The 16,609-nt window shown below is 42.4% G+C and overlaps 1 long non-coding RNA gene across 1 annotated transcript; it reads right to left on the bottom strand.

Annotated features, from left to right (window-relative positions):
- Window positions 1-1,041: 1,041 nt before the first annotated feature.
- On the bottom strand, window positions 1,042-12,087 carry LOC116064474. The gene is made up of 3 exons (XR_004108535.1): window positions 12,076-12,087; window positions 8,629-8,638; window positions 1,042-1,128 (listed from the first exon to the last, which is right to left on the bottom strand). It is a non-coding gene; the product is annotated as an uncharacterized LOC116064474 (long non-coding RNA).
- Window positions 12,088-16,609: the final 4,522 nt, after the last annotated feature.

Here is a 16,609-nt window from a genome sequence, read left to right as displayed (position 1 = left end):
GACGCTCTATCAGCAGGTTGATGGGAGCTGTGAGACTAAACCAAAACTGTGAACTGCCGTATAACCAAAGCACTGAGCTAACAGCTGCTACGGCGCTCTGCAGAGCTGAGGGGATCAGTGATAGTTCACATCACCAGGATAGACCCCTCTCACGTAACATCCAGTTGTTTGAAACATTGTGACCATAACGATTGATACATGCAGCTTTAAGATCAAGTCCAGCTGTATCTGACTGAATGGGATGTAATCAGACCCGACTATTAATCACTGACATTAAGGCCAGACTGTCTGAGATCTCCCCTCATGTAAACGGAATACGTGGTCTCTCACATAGAAGAGGCAGACCTGACCATTGTTATAGTCTAATGGTCTGTAGTTCAGACTTTATCTGAAGACATCTTTGACAAAGAGATTCAACCCAGTGCAGAAATGGCCTTTTCTGGAGCTCCAGGGGTGAGAATAAATTAAAGATGTGTTGTGCTCTTTTTGCTCAGAGGAGGATTTGGTTGGAGTGGGAATGGGCTTGGATAAATGACCAGATGCTATTCCTTAAATTATAAAAAATAAAATATATTCCATTAGAGGGTCAACCCAAAAACAACATGGGTCTATATACCCATGTTGGGAGATATAGGGAGAAAGGAAAAATGTTTGTTGTCAAATATTTGTGAATGGTGCGTATTTTCTCAAATGAAGATATGCATAACAAACAAAAGAATTTCACCACGAGAACCTTTGGAGCTTTTAGAATGGGTTGTATACTTCTGACATCACATATGAACTCCGGTCTATGTCCCAGGAACCAGGTCCTGGGACATTGTCCGGAGTTTCCCTTCTCACATGGAGCACCAACAGGAGATTGTTCGTGTCAGAGCGTTCTCACTTCCTGGAAATCTTCCGTTTGGTTTAGGCGAGGGGTGGCGCCTGGGTAGAGCGTGCAGGAGGCAGGACATGACTCAGCAGATTACAGAGAGTAGCTTCCTAATTTGGTCATAAACAACCGAGTCTCTCGCCGTTCCTTGAATCTGTCTGAAGATTTCAGCGTCGGCCCTTACCGACAGAAGTTCCTGAATCTCGTTGTCTCTCCAGTTAGACATTTTCGTTGGCATCTTCGTGTAAATCACCCTTCTTCTTCTTCTTTACCTTTGGATGTTTTTCTATTTGCCAGTTTTGCGCTGATAGAAACTTCATCAACACGCCCATTTGCTCGCTGTGAACTCACACAGACTCTGCACTCAGGAACTGGCAGGCTAAAGACCATTTAGTGTCCACTCCATCTGAGTCGCACATTTGTGTTCTCACATACAGCTCTTCCAGGTAATGTTAGAGAAGTTCAGGGCTGACTGATAGACTGCAGCTCTCTGTGTGCTCTCCCAACAGGATTGGCATTTTGTTTATGTTGCATATTTGGTCAAATTTAGGATGTTTGTGTTTGAATTTGGGAAAATGTTTAGTTCGGACTGGCTAGAGTTTTGTGCATTCTTTTAGAAAGCGCAGCTCTGTCTCAACTTTTCGCAGAAGCGCTCCTCTTTGGGGAGCCATGATTGTTTGTATTGGTCGGTCTCGATGGAAAGGTTGTGCTCGCTGGGTCGGTTCTTTGATTCATGTCAGTCACTGTGGTCAGATAATTCTGCCACACTGTACTCTCTCTTTAGGGCCACATAGCACTGCATTTTGCTTTGTGCTTTTGTTTGTGTGCTCCAGTTGGTGATGTAGTTTTGTTTCTGGTGTGTTATAATTTGGTTAACTCTAACTGATTTGTTCTCAGACCAGTCCTGAGGCTGAACAGGGTTAGGAAGTGAACTGAGCACCAGGACCAGCTAAGTGAGGGGACTCTTTTCTTTGGTCAGCTCTCTCTCTTTTTCCCTCTCTCTCCCTCAGTCTCTCTCTCCCTCAATGTCTCCCGCCCTTTACACTCATTAATTAATTCTCAATGGCCATTAAGGGCCACTAATGAATTTATTCAATCTGAGTCTTTGTGGATAATATCCAGCTGTCAGGGGGAGGCACACCTGCAATGTGTGTGTGTGTGTGTGTGTGTGTGTGTGTGTTTGTGTGTGTGTGGCAGGGGAGAGGAAGGAAGTCTAATTACAGCATTAATTAAGAAGCAAACGGTTTATTGAATGAGTCCTGTGCTCATTAAGAGAACACACAGCAGAAGCCGGTCTCTCTCACTGTGTTCTCCCTCACTCTGCTCTGATGTCACCGCGACAACGCTGCTCAGTGTTACTCCATAAAGATCCAAAGTCCTGACATCACTTCTTGTCTAGCTGGTAGCTTCTGGGACTCGGTTCAATCCTTCATTGGACTTTTTTTTTGTCGCGTTTCTTGGGTTTAATATCCATCATCTCTGAAATATCTGCTACATGACTTTCTTCTAGAAGCTGAGCCATTCAACATTTGAACAAATACACAAAGACAAGGTTTAGGGTTGGTAGCTGTGGTCATCTTTTCTATCAGACAGATAAAAGCGACTGCTGCACAGGAAACTGTCCTCAGCTGTAAATCTGCCATACAGAGCATGTGTGTGTGTTTGTAGTGTATCATGAGCACCACCTCTGCTCCTCTAATCCTCTCAGCCGATCCCTCTCTCTGTCTCTGTCTCCATCTATCTGTCCATTTATCTGTCCATCTCTCATCAGGTCATCGTCCCCCCCCCCACACACACACACCCCCTCTGCTGATACCGGTGTCCTTCACAAGCACACGTGCACAGATCAGAAATGGTTTACAGAGGCCTTGGACTGTATGTCAGGATTTACACTTTGATACCTGCACTGTCTCTCAGTAAATAAGTAGTAAACCCTCACTGGCTCTAATGCAGTATTCTGCAGAAACCTTGAATGTCTGTCACATATTAGTCTAGATCAACGACAGTTCATATGCTGGATCATCGCCGGGACATCCAACACTGGATGCCCCTCGCCTGCAAAACGTTCGTTTCGGGAAACACCAACAAACTTCGAGCTGGCAAACTACACGCTGAAAATGTCAAGTTTTGAAGAAAATGTGAATAGTGCAACAAGGCAGGCTTGCTTGGTTCTTTCGGGGAATGATTGTAAAGATTTACAAAGAATAGGTTTAGGGCATTTCCTCTCAAACTGGGACATTTTGGGACTGATTGGTGGGATTGCTGAGGACGAAGTACACACGGAGCTACACTGGTAAGAGCTAATGAGGTTTAACCATGTATAAAGCTAATTTAAATAGCTAACATTACTGCATTGTGTCAACAGTCTTAAACTTCATTTAATATTGTAATGTGGCATTTTCTTTGTGGGGTGCAAATGTTCCTCCAAAACAAGTTCCTTCCTGAGGCTATTTAGCAGAGTAACAATGTATGTGTGGTTTAGCGCTGTGGAGATAGTGCTGGCAATGCGAGACTAGTCACAAATATACACACATATTTATTTAACAGTGTTTTTCAATTGCTAAACGACAGTGGGCCCAACTGGAGCCACATGTGCAAAAGTGAAACTACAGTCTGCACAGCAGCAGTTCATGTGAACCAATCTCTAGTTCATTTTTCATTGCTTGAACACAGTTTTCAAAACTCTACACAGTTATCCCATGACTTTAACCACAACCTGCACAACACTGTGGATTTACAGCACTTTGTTCAAATGCTAACACACTGCTGTCAAAACTGTTAACCACACATTCAAAACAGAATGGATTTCAGCCTGGTGCCTATCAAACACTGCTGATTGCAATTTTAGCTGAAAGCCTAAGCAGGTGTCTTGTTTTAGACTAGTTAGTGAACATATACGGTATTTATACAGAGAAAGCTCAGAAAGCGTTTTTTTATACAAACATCAAATAAGAATGAAACAATTATACATTGTACCGTTTGAGAGAAACAGGTAAAAGAGCAAAGGTACCAATATGTCCAGGTAAGATGTCTGAGAATACATACACAGCTATAAAAAAAATGTGAAAAACACTATATGTTTACTATAGAGGGTTTTCACGACGCATCATCAGACGCGTCATCAGACCAGAAGTCGCCATGTTGGAGGTACTCCGCATCACAACAAAGCACAGGCACTGAAGTAGATACCGAACGACGTCAAGGAAAATGGTTAATTATTGTTTTAGGTTGTACCAATAGGTCAGACCAAGAAAAACATTTGGAATATTATCTACTTCCAAAAGTTATTAAAAACCAGGGAGAGGAATGCCAGAAGTTATCAGAGGAAAGGAGGCGCTTGTGGTTGGCAAAGCTTAACCAGGATCTACGAGGGAAAAATCTGTCTTGTTCGGTCTTTGAAATGAAAATAAACGATTGAGAGTCACTTGGCTACACCTTGAGTATCGCAATGATATCATACAGTTAAGGTTAGGTTGATTAAAGACGTTATTGCATTACTTACTCAGGCCTTCACAACACAACGGTCGTTAATGACTTGGTACTGCGTCTCCCTCACCCATCCACACACCATCTGGTTATAAGCCTCCAAACTTTTGTAGGATTTAAGGTCTTCCCCTGTGTATGGGCTCGGCGAGCAAACCAGGTAGTTGACTATATCGGGATATGCAACTGAAGGAAGAATCACCGGGTCGCCATGGATCCAAGAAGAGGGAGCCAACTTGTAGGGATCTGCACCGCCAGTAAACTGTAATTTCTCAAAATATCACGCCTTTTTTGTGGTCTAAGTCCTTCCATGCCTTTGCATCTTGGACGCGTTGTTTGTTGTTTAGATATAAAGTATTAAAGCATCCAAAGTGCACAATACTCCATTACTCCATTCAGTTGTTCACACCGAGTGCCTCCAACATGGCCGCGCATCCAGGTTACCGCCCAGAACGTGACGTCGGTGAAAACCCTCTATAGTAAAACTGCGTTCTTATTGTTTTTCAGAAAGTAATGGAGGTGAAATCAACACAAAATAAGTGACCTGTGTGTGGAGGGAGTGTTCATGTCGTTTGCTGATATTATGCAAAAATATAATCTGGAATATAAAGGTAATTTTTGGAAATATTTACAAATAAGAGACTGTATCACAAAGGGTAAATTTAGTCACAACAAGAATGCATTGATGGAGGTTTTATATGAGTAAATGGCTGGGTGTGGTGGTACTTGTAGCACCAAGACTGTGTTTGTTAGGGGACCAAACAGAAATGTCAAATATATCTAAATATGAATGAGGGGTTTTAAAAGTTGAGATGGTCACAGCTGCTCGAACAATTCTCAGAGTATGGAAGAGTACAGTCGCCCCAGATGTTAGAAAATGGATGGAAATGATGTCAGAAGTTGCATCATATGAACGCATGTTGGCTAGAATTAACAACGAAGAAGAACATTTTAGGAGGACCTGGGAACGTATTTTTTTGTAGGTCATATGGAAAAATGTGTAGACATGGTACTGAATGTATATTTCGGATGTTTCAAAAAAAGGAAATGTTGATTTGCAGGAGGCCTTTGTATATGGGGGTGGTATGCTGCATATACTGTCTGTTGATGTTGGGGTCAGTGTTTGTTCTTGAGTTTGATTGTATGTTTATGTCTGTATGAAGAAATAAAAACTTTAATGACAAAAAAGAAAAGAAAATCTATTACAGTAAAGTATAAACATCTATTACTGTATAGTATAAGAAATAGCCACTATTGATACTCAGTCTCTTCTGTCTTATACCTCTTCCATCCATGTTGGCAAAGAACAACACAGACGCTGCACCTTTCAGGCCTGCAGACTGATTGCTAATTGAAGATTTGTGTGAAGGAGTGTCAAACAGGTGCTTCAGTGATTTCATACTGATGTAGGCAGTTTCTAATAGTTAGGAACAGATGGTTTCTGTTTGGTTACCATAGCTAAAACAATGGAGTTTGGACTTGCACTGCGAGAGGTGTCTTCTGCTCTGCTGAGATAGTGATGATGAAAACCGAGTGGATCCCATTTTCTTTAAGCAGGTCAAAGCAATCAAGAAAAACTGTAAAGTGCTCATATTATGCTCATTTTCAGGTTCGTAATTGTATTTAGAGGTTGTACCAGAATAGGTTTATGTGGTTTCATTTTCAGAAAACCATATATTTGTTGAACTGCACATTGCTGCAGCTCCTCTTTTCACCCTGTGTGTTGAGCTCTCTGTTTTAGCTACAGAGTGAGGCATCTCACTTCTGTTCCATCTTTGTTGGGAGTCGCACATGTGCAGTAAGTACTGCTAGCTAGTCAGTTGCAGAGTATGAGGGCGTGCCATGCTAGCAGCTAGGCGAGCATTATAACGTGTTACAAAGTGACGCAGTTCGTCACGGAAGTAAAGGTTGGACTACAATAGAGCTGTTTGGAGCAGTTTGTGAACAGTGTTTTCTGTTGAAGATGGTAAGTCCCTTTGGGGTGGACTTTGGGCTTTTTCACTTTGTAAACCTATAACATGAACAAAAAAGTTATATAACACAATAAAGGAAAGGGAAAAAGCCAAAAAGCGTAATATGAGCACTTTAAAGAAACTATTGAGTAGTGTGAAGTCACTCAAACTGTAAAGATGAAAAGTTTGTATTTTCTGTGTTGGTGTTTGACGCTAGTGTTTTTACTCTCAGTGGGTTCTGAGTGACAGTGTGTGTTGTCTCAGTGAGGATTGTTCATAGTGTTTGGCTGCACTGAGCCTGTTTTGAGACGTGTGTTAAGAGTTGTGTTGTTAGGAATGAGTTTTGCAGGAGATGTGAACTGTTTAGTTCAGGTGACTGTTTGTAGTGCAGACTGTAGTTTGAGTTTTGCACATGTGGCTTCAGTTGTGCCCAGTGTTGTTTAACAGTCGAAAAAAATAAAACAAAAAATGAAATTGCAGTGATTCAAATATGAATATTGTCTGGACATGTTGCTTATAGCTTTCTGTGTCTCTTCATTCTGTCTTCATCCTCCGTCTTCTGTCTCTATCTGTCAGTCTGTCTTCTCTCTGTCCTGATAACATCATGTTATCTACTCTCCAAATTAAAACACCAGCCTTATGCCCTTCACTGTGTGTGTGTGTGTGTGTGTGTGTGTGTGTATAGGTCACAGTGTTTTGCCATTGTCTTATAACAAAGGTCGGGTGGGAGGATTATCTTTTTCAATGGGATGTATGGAAACACACATTGTGCATCTCAGGTTTAGTAAAGTTGTGTCAATGGTACAGTCTTATTCCCTCATTTTGCACTAAAAATGCTCTTACTTTGGAAAATCATCTTCTGCATGGACAACAAAGCTGCAACAGAACAGCTATGTGCTTTATAAGAAGTGAGAAAGTTAACCTGACATGCATATCACTTTCTCCTCAGCGCTATTAAGATTGGGATTATGGCAACTGAACTTCGGTTAAGATCAGAAAACTAAAACTCTAGGGCCCCTGGTTAGCTCACCTGGTAGAGCAGGCGCCCATATATAGAGGCTTATTTCTCAACGCAACGGCCGCAGGTTCGACCTGCGGCCCTTTGCTGCATATCATTCCCCCTCTCTTTCCCCTTTCACGTCTAAGCTGTCCTATCCAAATAAAGGCTTAAAAATAATCTTAAAGAAAACAAACTAAAACGCTTGTTTAAGGTTGGGGAAATATAAAAAATAAAATGTATTTTCAGGTCTGTAAGAGGCATTACCAGACTAATTTGCAGATGCGTATTATCTAGTATTATTGTGGTATCTGCCAGAAAAAAATGAAACATCACCTCACAGATTTGTCTGGTCTCCATTAATTTGATGCAAACTTTGATACAAAGTTTTGTCCAGTAGGAGCATCAGTTCTAGGTTTACAAGGCTGTTTTCCTTGTTAAACTGAAACACACTGTGTATTACACTTCAGTACAAATCTCCCCTTTGTATTGCTTGTGCCATTACATTTTCAATGTGGCTTTCTTCACCGCGGGGTCAATGGGGGGGGGGAGAAGATCCTCTGGTGGTTTTGAGTTGTAGAAGTGTGTTTAGCTTTATGCTAGCAGCGATGCTCCGGTGCAGGCAAGGCAGCTGGTCGCTCCACCACTTTAGTCCAGACTTAAAAATCTCAACAGCTATCACAAGGATTGCTATGATATTTTATACCAACATTTATTGTCACCAGATGATGTATCCTAATTAGCTTTTCCTCTAGCGCCAAGCACCCAAGGTTAACACCTGTGGTTTTGAGTGCAATGTCTCAACAACTATTGGATGGATTGCCATTATATTTGGTGCACACATCCATAGCTCCTGGAGAGTGAATTGTAACAACCTTGGTGATCCTCTGACTTTTTATCTAGAACCATCATCAAGTCAAATGTTTAATGTGCCCACCCAGATCCCACGTGGTAAGGATGGGCGGATACACCTCTTCCATCCTCATCCTCAACACTGGAGCACCCCAGGGCTGTGTTCTGAGTCCCCTGCCATTCTTGACTGTGTAGCCACTTTCAGCCCCAACACCATAATCACGTTTGCTGATGACACAGCTGTGGTGGGCCTGATCACCGAAACCAATGAGAAGACCTACCTGAAAGGAGTAGAGGAGCTGAGACGGACACTCTGTGTTGTATTGATAAGTTCAATAAATACATAATCGGTCAAAGTGCATCATATCCATCAAATCAGAGGTGGACAACGCTGACTGGCCCACTACATTCTCTTTGTAATATCTGGACAACATAGGCCCCATATACTGGTCCAACAGTAACACTTTCATTACTTACGTCCCCCTATATAGCATTATAAGGACATTTGTTAATGTGCAGTATTCGTCAATAATTAGAACTTCTCCTGTGAAGACGTATTTTATATTACTACAATTGTATTTTACTATAGTCATTCATTATCTGCTTTTACAGCAGCCTTCTGCTATTGTTACCCACAGGAGGCGTTAAGGTTGTGAACGACATTACAGGGAGTTATAAACGGTTCATTAAATGTTTATATACTGCTTATGAATGCTAAATAGGGGGACTTAAAGTGTTAGTGGTCTAACTTTAATATCCATACAGTAGATGAGCAGACATACTTATTCACTCTATCATATTCACTCTATCAAATGTGAATTATCCATCATACTACAGACATTGGCTTTACAGATTTCCATCCAGTCATTACTGGTTATTACTGGCAATGAAAATAGAAAAACCCAAGCGCTGATTTATCGTCAGCAGCTGTGTGTGCAGAGCTCAGCTCATTTCAATCACAAATGGCAGAATCTTGATTTACACCGCCCACTGTGTTAATAGCGCTAGCCATGGTCAAATTTAAACTAACCCGATTAATCAACTAAACATTCAATATCTCCCATTCAGCAGGCGTGCGGCGCACACAACTTCTCAATATGAATTTTCCGGGAGATTTCTCTATTGATCGACGGACAGATGATTTGTGAGATACATTGTGTGCAGATCAATAGGTGGCCAGTCAATAGCTCATGGCGAGAAATGAACTGTGGTGACGTGAAGGCCACAAAGTCAAGTCTGCCTGTAGTCTCGCATAGTACATGTGAAAATGAAGAAGTATGTAGCGTGTCCAGCCGGGCCAAGGACTCAAACCAGCAACCTTTCACTCACAATCCTCTGAAACTGCTCGGCTACAGGCAGCCAAGGAGCTTTAATAAAGTGGAGAGGCACAGAGCCTGAGGAGACAGCAGGGTGGCCAGTGACTTTTACAGCAATCAGACACACACACACACACACACACACACACACACACACACACACACACACACACACACACACACGCACACACACACACACACACACACACACACACACACACACACACAGCTTCATACACTCTGCTATTTTACTGAGGTTCCACTTTGCTGCTCTGCTCTGTAGGGAGACCTCTGTCTTTGGGGGGCCGCTGTTTGTGTGTGTGTGTGTGTGTGTGTGTGTGTGTGTGTGTGTGTGTGTGTGCACTTTATGTGTTTCTCTTTGTTGGTGTGTGTTCAGCCATTCAACCCACTACATTTGCCTTGACTGGTGTGTGTGTGTGTGTGTGTGTGTGTGTGTGTGTGCGTGTGTTTGTGTGCACGTGTGTGTGAAAGAACAGTGAGGTTAGAGCAGTGTCAAAGCCAAGCGGATGATGAATGGCATTAGTTTAGTCTGTCATTACAGACTGGTGTTTTATGTAGGGGTCAACTCTAATGGAGGAGAGGAGAGGAAACAGGAGGAGAGGAAAAAGGAGCAAAGGAGAGTCAAATATTCAGCTATACAAACTGTGTTGCGTGTTTTGGGGAAGACCCTGTCCTGCACAAAGCTAGCTCTATAAAAAAATGGGATTTTCTCTCTCTGGTAGAAGAAGGTAGAAGAACTTGACAGAGTCTGGACCTCAACCCATCCAACACCTTTGGGATGACCTGGAACAGACTGTGAGCCAGACTCTCGTCGCTGAGTGGGAGCAACTTCCTGCCAGTCAGATGAGAGATGAACGGTCATAAAAACATTAAAACCCTCAGGTGGACATAAAGTCTTCAGTAAAATAAATTGCAATCCATTCTTAATATTTTGAGAGAAATTATGTACAAATGGAAGTTTTGGCATGAATACTGATAAAGGAAGTCTCATCTGGGACAGATAGGCTTTCAATGCTTTCGTCAAAAAGGGCGCAGAGCAGAGAGGCAAAGTGCAGCGCAGGTATACGTCGTCATTGCGTTTGGAATTGGTTGAGCCTTCAAAGGTCAGTGGCACTGAGGTCAAAGTTAAAATAATTTGAACTTTGAGCGCCTGGCTGTTACGTCTCAGAGAATTTGAGGACCCAAAAGCAGGGAGCAGGCGAGAGTGGTTTGAGCTGAAGGATTTATTACACAAAAAAACAAAGAACACCCAACAAAAGGAGTCCTGAGAGGGCAGGCAAAAACTAATCCAGAGCTAAGCAACAGAAGAGCAGGATAACAAAAAACGCAGGAATCCAGAAACAGAAACTACTGACCAAAAACTCAGACCAAAGACAGGACTGAGCACGGTTGGGAAACGCTGACACAGTACAGAAACAAGCACGAACACAAACAGACAGGGCAAAAACACAAAACGATCTGACAAGAGACAAAGGGAACACAGAGGCTAAATAAACTAGGTAATGAGCAAACACGGGACAGGTGACACCAGGGCTGGGGAACAGGTGGAGCACATTAGACAATCACACAGGCGGGAAAACACAGGAAGCAAAACTAGACAAGACAAGACAGAAAACAGACTATCAAAATAAAACAGGAAACAAAAATATAATCAACCACAACAGAAATATACACAACAGGGGTCCGTTTCAGGAAGTCAGAGTCTAACCCTGATCTCTGAGTTGATTTACCCTGAGATGGGAAACTCTGAGTTTTCGGTTCCAGAACAGCTGATATGAGTTGGTTCAATCAACTCCGAGTATGTTCACGCGCTTGCACCACCACAATAAAAAGGCAGTATGAATGGAGCCATGATACTACGATTCACCATGGTAACAACCACAAACAAACGGGTCGGCGGAAATACTCATGCGCACAAACAACGAGTTTGAACATGTATTTAGTTAAAAAAGTAAGACAGCGGTTGCTGTGGGAGAAAAATTGCTGCTCGAGTCAATGCGTAAGCATTAACAGTGTATTCATTACATATTTAATCACAGTTAACTTATAATATTACTGGTGAAAACTGGAATTGTATTACACCTATAATTTCATTTGGGTACGATCCTGCGGGCGAAAAAGTAAGCTAGGCCTACTACTATATCCCATTCTGAGCCTGCAGCACCATGATCATTAACAGAACTATAATGTATAATCATTTATTTCCTTTTAATGGCTCTCACTGGTTTGTGTCCAGGGAACAACTACAAAAAACGTTTAAAAAACGTTTCAGAGCGAGTCACACTTTTCTGACGGCTACAGTGGCTTTACTATTACAGTATGATCTGCATCACCAATAAAGAAAACTGCTGTTTGCAAAAAACGTAATGCGACACAAAGAATCTGCTGAGATGTTAAAGCATGTCCACGATGGTGGATGTTAGTGATATGAGGACGGATAAGGTAGCCTATCTACATATCTGTAGGTCTGTGAAAAAATGTGGAAATGAAAATACATTTAGTCGGGACTCATATCATCTCCCGACGTAAACTCTCTGTGAAGTAATACTGCTTTTTCATCAACGGGATCGTCGACAAAAGGACATGACATGTTTGAGAAAAAAACGTTTTATAATCTGCCTAACAATAAGTTTTATTTATTAAGTTTTTATTCATGCAGATAACAAACTGCATTAAAATGCGCCTGATACAGACTGAATGAATGAATGAAGAAATGAGAGAGAAGAAACCCTGAGTTTCTTGAAGAAAACCTGCTCCCGACCAGGTTAGGTTCACAGACTCAGTTACCATAGTAACTGACTCTGAGGTTAAGTTACCTCTCTTTCTGAAACAGAAAACCCAGAGTTTCCCTCATCTCAGGGTTAACAAACTCAGAGTTTTCACTAAACCTGCTTTCTGAAACGGACCCCAGAACTATACACAACAAAACATACACAACAGAATATACACAACCACAACACTGGCGGCAATTCCGAGCGGTGCGCGACGCCAAGGGTAGAGCTCCGTCTAGTTGCGCTTTTCCTGTAGGAAAACAATGGAACAGCCAGAGAATCATGTGTAGGCACCTTTAGTTTTCATTGTCTGGATAAATAGATAGTAGATATTTTACAAAGTTATGTTAAATAGTCATTTTGTGGGGGCACAACATGTTTTAAGTGGAAAGGGCTCATCCTCTGGGAGCATGAGTGAGCTGTTGATAATTAAAAACAAACTGCCTCCCAGATTGGAGAGATGCTCTCCACACACACACACACACACACACACACACACACACACAAAACCAGCCTCTTGTCCTCTCTAACAGCGGTAAATACACATGGCTAATTAATATTTCCGTAAATAGCGTCATCGGATTAAACGTGACTAACGTTCGCCGTTGTTTCAGAGCCATGGACAGTGCCGTTTGTTGTGTGAAGGTATGCCACTGTCCATAGCACTGAAACAGAGCCTGATAATGGGGACACAATAGCGGACTGCAGCTCTAGAGAATGTAATTAATATTGTCCTTGTTAATTACGTATTATTTCACCTACTGGCACATATCCGCTCTTCTGCACTGATGATTGTGTAAACCCGACCAGTTGGCTGGTATTTACTGTAAAATACCTGCGGTGGGCTAATCCTTGTTTTGTGGTGGTGTCGTATTGGCAGTGGTGGAATGTAACGAAGTACAAATACTTCGTTACTGTACTTAAGTACATTTTTCACGTATCTGTACTTTACTTAAGTACAATCAATAGTGCATACTTTTGACTTTTACTTCGTTACATTTTGCAGCAATTATCTATACTTACTACTCCACTACATTTCTACAACGTTCCGTTACATTTTCGTTACATTTTCTGATCAGTTTTTCTCCCTGCCAAAACGTCTTCCTGACCGTCACACGTTTGCAGTCCACAGGGAAGCCTTCAGCAGTGGCCGTCCAGCTCCCGGTGCAGCTCTCGATATTACGAATTCCACTATGGCCACGCCAACACCCGCCCTTCAATAGCATTTATTGGCCAGGCGCGTACCGCTCCTGGTACTACCGTTGCTCCTGTTACTGCTGCTGCTCCTGATACTCTGCTGGGTCATATGTGAAGCATCCGTTCACATAAGGTTAATATACAACCTGTATATTTATCTTAAAAACACTCCAGGTCCTCCTCTGCTGTGAAGCCATGTACTTGTTGTCCAAGCCCGTGTGTTCTCACTAGATAAATGTGTGCAGCATTCACTGTCCCGTCGGAAATAATGCAAAGTCGAGCTTTATGTAGATCACCCTGATAGATAACCAGAATTGTAAGTCAGAATGTAAACTGGGCCACAGATGGTAAGCACAATTACATTAACCTAAAACTAACTTCATTAAAATGCCACAGCCCATACAGTTTTTTTTTAATTATTAGAATATAGACATTAAGAGAATAAATCGTTATGCAAGTACTTTTACTTTTACTTTTAATTTTCTTTTTTTCTTTTAACTTTCTACTTTTACTTAAGTAGGGTTTTCATTGTTGTACTTTTACTTTTACCAAAGTAAATATATCTCTGGTTACTTGTACTTTTACTTAAGTACTGAGATTCAGTACTTCTTCCAGCACTACGTATTGGTAATGTTAGTGCAGAAAACATGAATCAATCTGTCTTTCTCTCTCACTCGCTGCTGACTTGACGTTGCCTATGCACGGTTCCATTATGTTTTACAGTGGACATTTGTAGTGAACTGAGAAGGTAAAACCTTTTGTTTAACCTTTGACAGAACTTTCAATTACCTTTGTATGCGCTTCATTCTGCACGGCTTTCTCACTCTCAAAACAGACTAAAAGTTTATCTCCTACGTACGCAATAAACTTCATTCAGGTTTTGGCCAACATTGCGAGCAACATTTTGTTCACTTTGCCTTTGAGGGCTTCCTTCTATCACCTCTTCCGCATTGGACAGGAATACAGATTGACTTGGTCTCTGTAACTGAGAAGAAGAGGGCACAGAGAAAAAGAAAAGAGGATGAGAAGATAGGAGGAAAGACAGGTAGCAGAGGAGGAAAGAGCGATGGAGAGAGACAGAGAGAGGTTAAAGGACATACTCCCTTTGGTCACTTTGGGTGATGGGGTATGACTGACCCCCCCCCCCCACACACACACACACACACACACACACACACACATACACACACACACACACACACACACACAGGTCCTGTCAGAGGGTTGGCAGGCTGCTGCTGAAACAGGCAGGATGTTTTAGTAATCTTGACCAATCAGCTGCTTGCTAGTCTGTGTAATAAAGAGAGAGAGAGAGTGTGTGTGAGAGAACGAGCGAGTGGGACAGAGAGAGAGGGAGAGAGAGAGAGAGAGAGAGAGAGAGAGAGAGATTTGCTCTAGTTGTTTTAAATTACAGCCTGCACTCTCTAGGTGAATAACCCCTCACCTACACACTTCATACACTGACACTCACTCACACACACACACACACACACACACACACACACACCACCAATGGCCAATGCACGCTATATTAGCCACCTTAAAAGGGACACAGCAGCACTCAGCAGCCTTGGCTGAGCTTCTGCTGGAGACAGAAACATGGAGGACAGCAGGGTCCTGCTGGCTGACCAACCTTGTTATTAAGTCAGGGTGGCCAAACACAGCCGAACAGTAACATGAATTAAAGTGGCCCCACAGCAGCCTGTCACCGGGCCACACCAGGTGACACCTTGATGTATTTCAACCCTGAAGCAGGTGAACAACAACAGTTATTTCCAGCAGCAGCACTCTGGGGATGCAGGCTTACATACATGCATGAGACCTGGAATGGCCCAGTGCAGCTTCCATTATCACCGAGTGACTGCGCCTGGCTCAGCTGTTGGAGGGTTGGGTGTATGTCAGCAACTGTGTTTTTCTTTTAGAACCATCAGTGCTTCTTCAGACTGTGAGCTACTTGGATGATGTTGTAGTCCTGTCTGTTGTGAGACTAATTGCAGGTGTGGAGTGGGGCTACAGAGGTTTGACCAACAAAAATCAGCAAATTCTCCACAAATCAGGAAAGACAATGAATAATACATTAATGATGACCTAATGCCATCAACTGTTATAATTTGTTCATTAGCATTGTATGTCAGGTCACCTCATACGGTCTTCCTGTCAATGTTTAACCACACTTCTAAATGACATCATCCAGCAATTATCAATATCTGTTTGTCTTGTGCAGGAGACTATCCCAGCATGCACTGGGCAGGAGGCGGGTTACAACCTTGACAGGTCGCCTGTCTGTATCAACATACATATGCTTCATACTGCATCATGACCAGTTGACTCACTGGTTAAACTAACCTACCTTAGCTACGTGGCTCATGATATAGACGCAGTTAAAGACAATGATGTAGTGCAAACACATATCCCAGCTTCAGAGTTAGCTAGTTAGGCCTGTCATTTCTGCGTTATTATGGCACCCACCACAACTTCAAGGCAATGCCCGCCCTTCAATAGCATTCACACACAACTATTGGCCAGGCGTCCATGCTTACACAAGGTAATGTAACCCAATTTGTTCAGGTCCTATCCCCTGACCAATCGGATATCCTAACCTTAACCACTCAAGGTCAATGCCTAACCCCAACCAATCAAGCTGCTTCGTAGGGCGGGTCTTGCCTAGAAGTTCCCTGGAATCCATATTAACACGTCATTTCCTAAGTATTTCTGAGGAAGATTCCTGAAGAGAACTCACTTATTGAGGGCTGAAACTAACATTAATTAAGGGTGCTCCAATCAGGAGGGCCAATCACATGGTCTGTTTGAAGCCGCAAAGCTTTATTTCACTATGTTCACAACATTCTGTTTATCAAGTATTAAAATTGAGAAGTGATTAATAAAATCGAGTGGTGCTGTCTATGGCGCTGAAACTAAGAGGTTCTGTCCATGATGCAAAAACAGAGCAGTGCTGTCCATGGTGCTGAAACGGAGCGTTTTTACCAAAACAGGGTTGCACTGTCCATGGTGCTGAAACGGAGCGTTGTTACCAAAACAAAGCAGCGCTGTCCATGGGGCTGAAACACAGCGGCGCCGTCCATGATGCCAAAACAGAGCAGCGCTGTTCGTGGTGCTAAAACGGAGCGTTGTTACTAAAACAGAGTTGC

Source organism: Sander lucioperca, chromosome 1 (genome assembly GCF_008315115.2).
Source record: "Sander lucioperca isolate FBNREF2018 chromosome 1, SLUC_FBN_1.2, whole genome shotgun sequence".
NCBI classification, from domain to species: domain Eukaryota; kingdom Metazoa; phylum Chordata; class Actinopteri; order Perciformes; family Percidae; genus Sander; species Sander lucioperca.
Note: the sequence above shows the minus strand (reverse complement) of the source record. Positions and strands in the feature narration are given on the sequence as shown.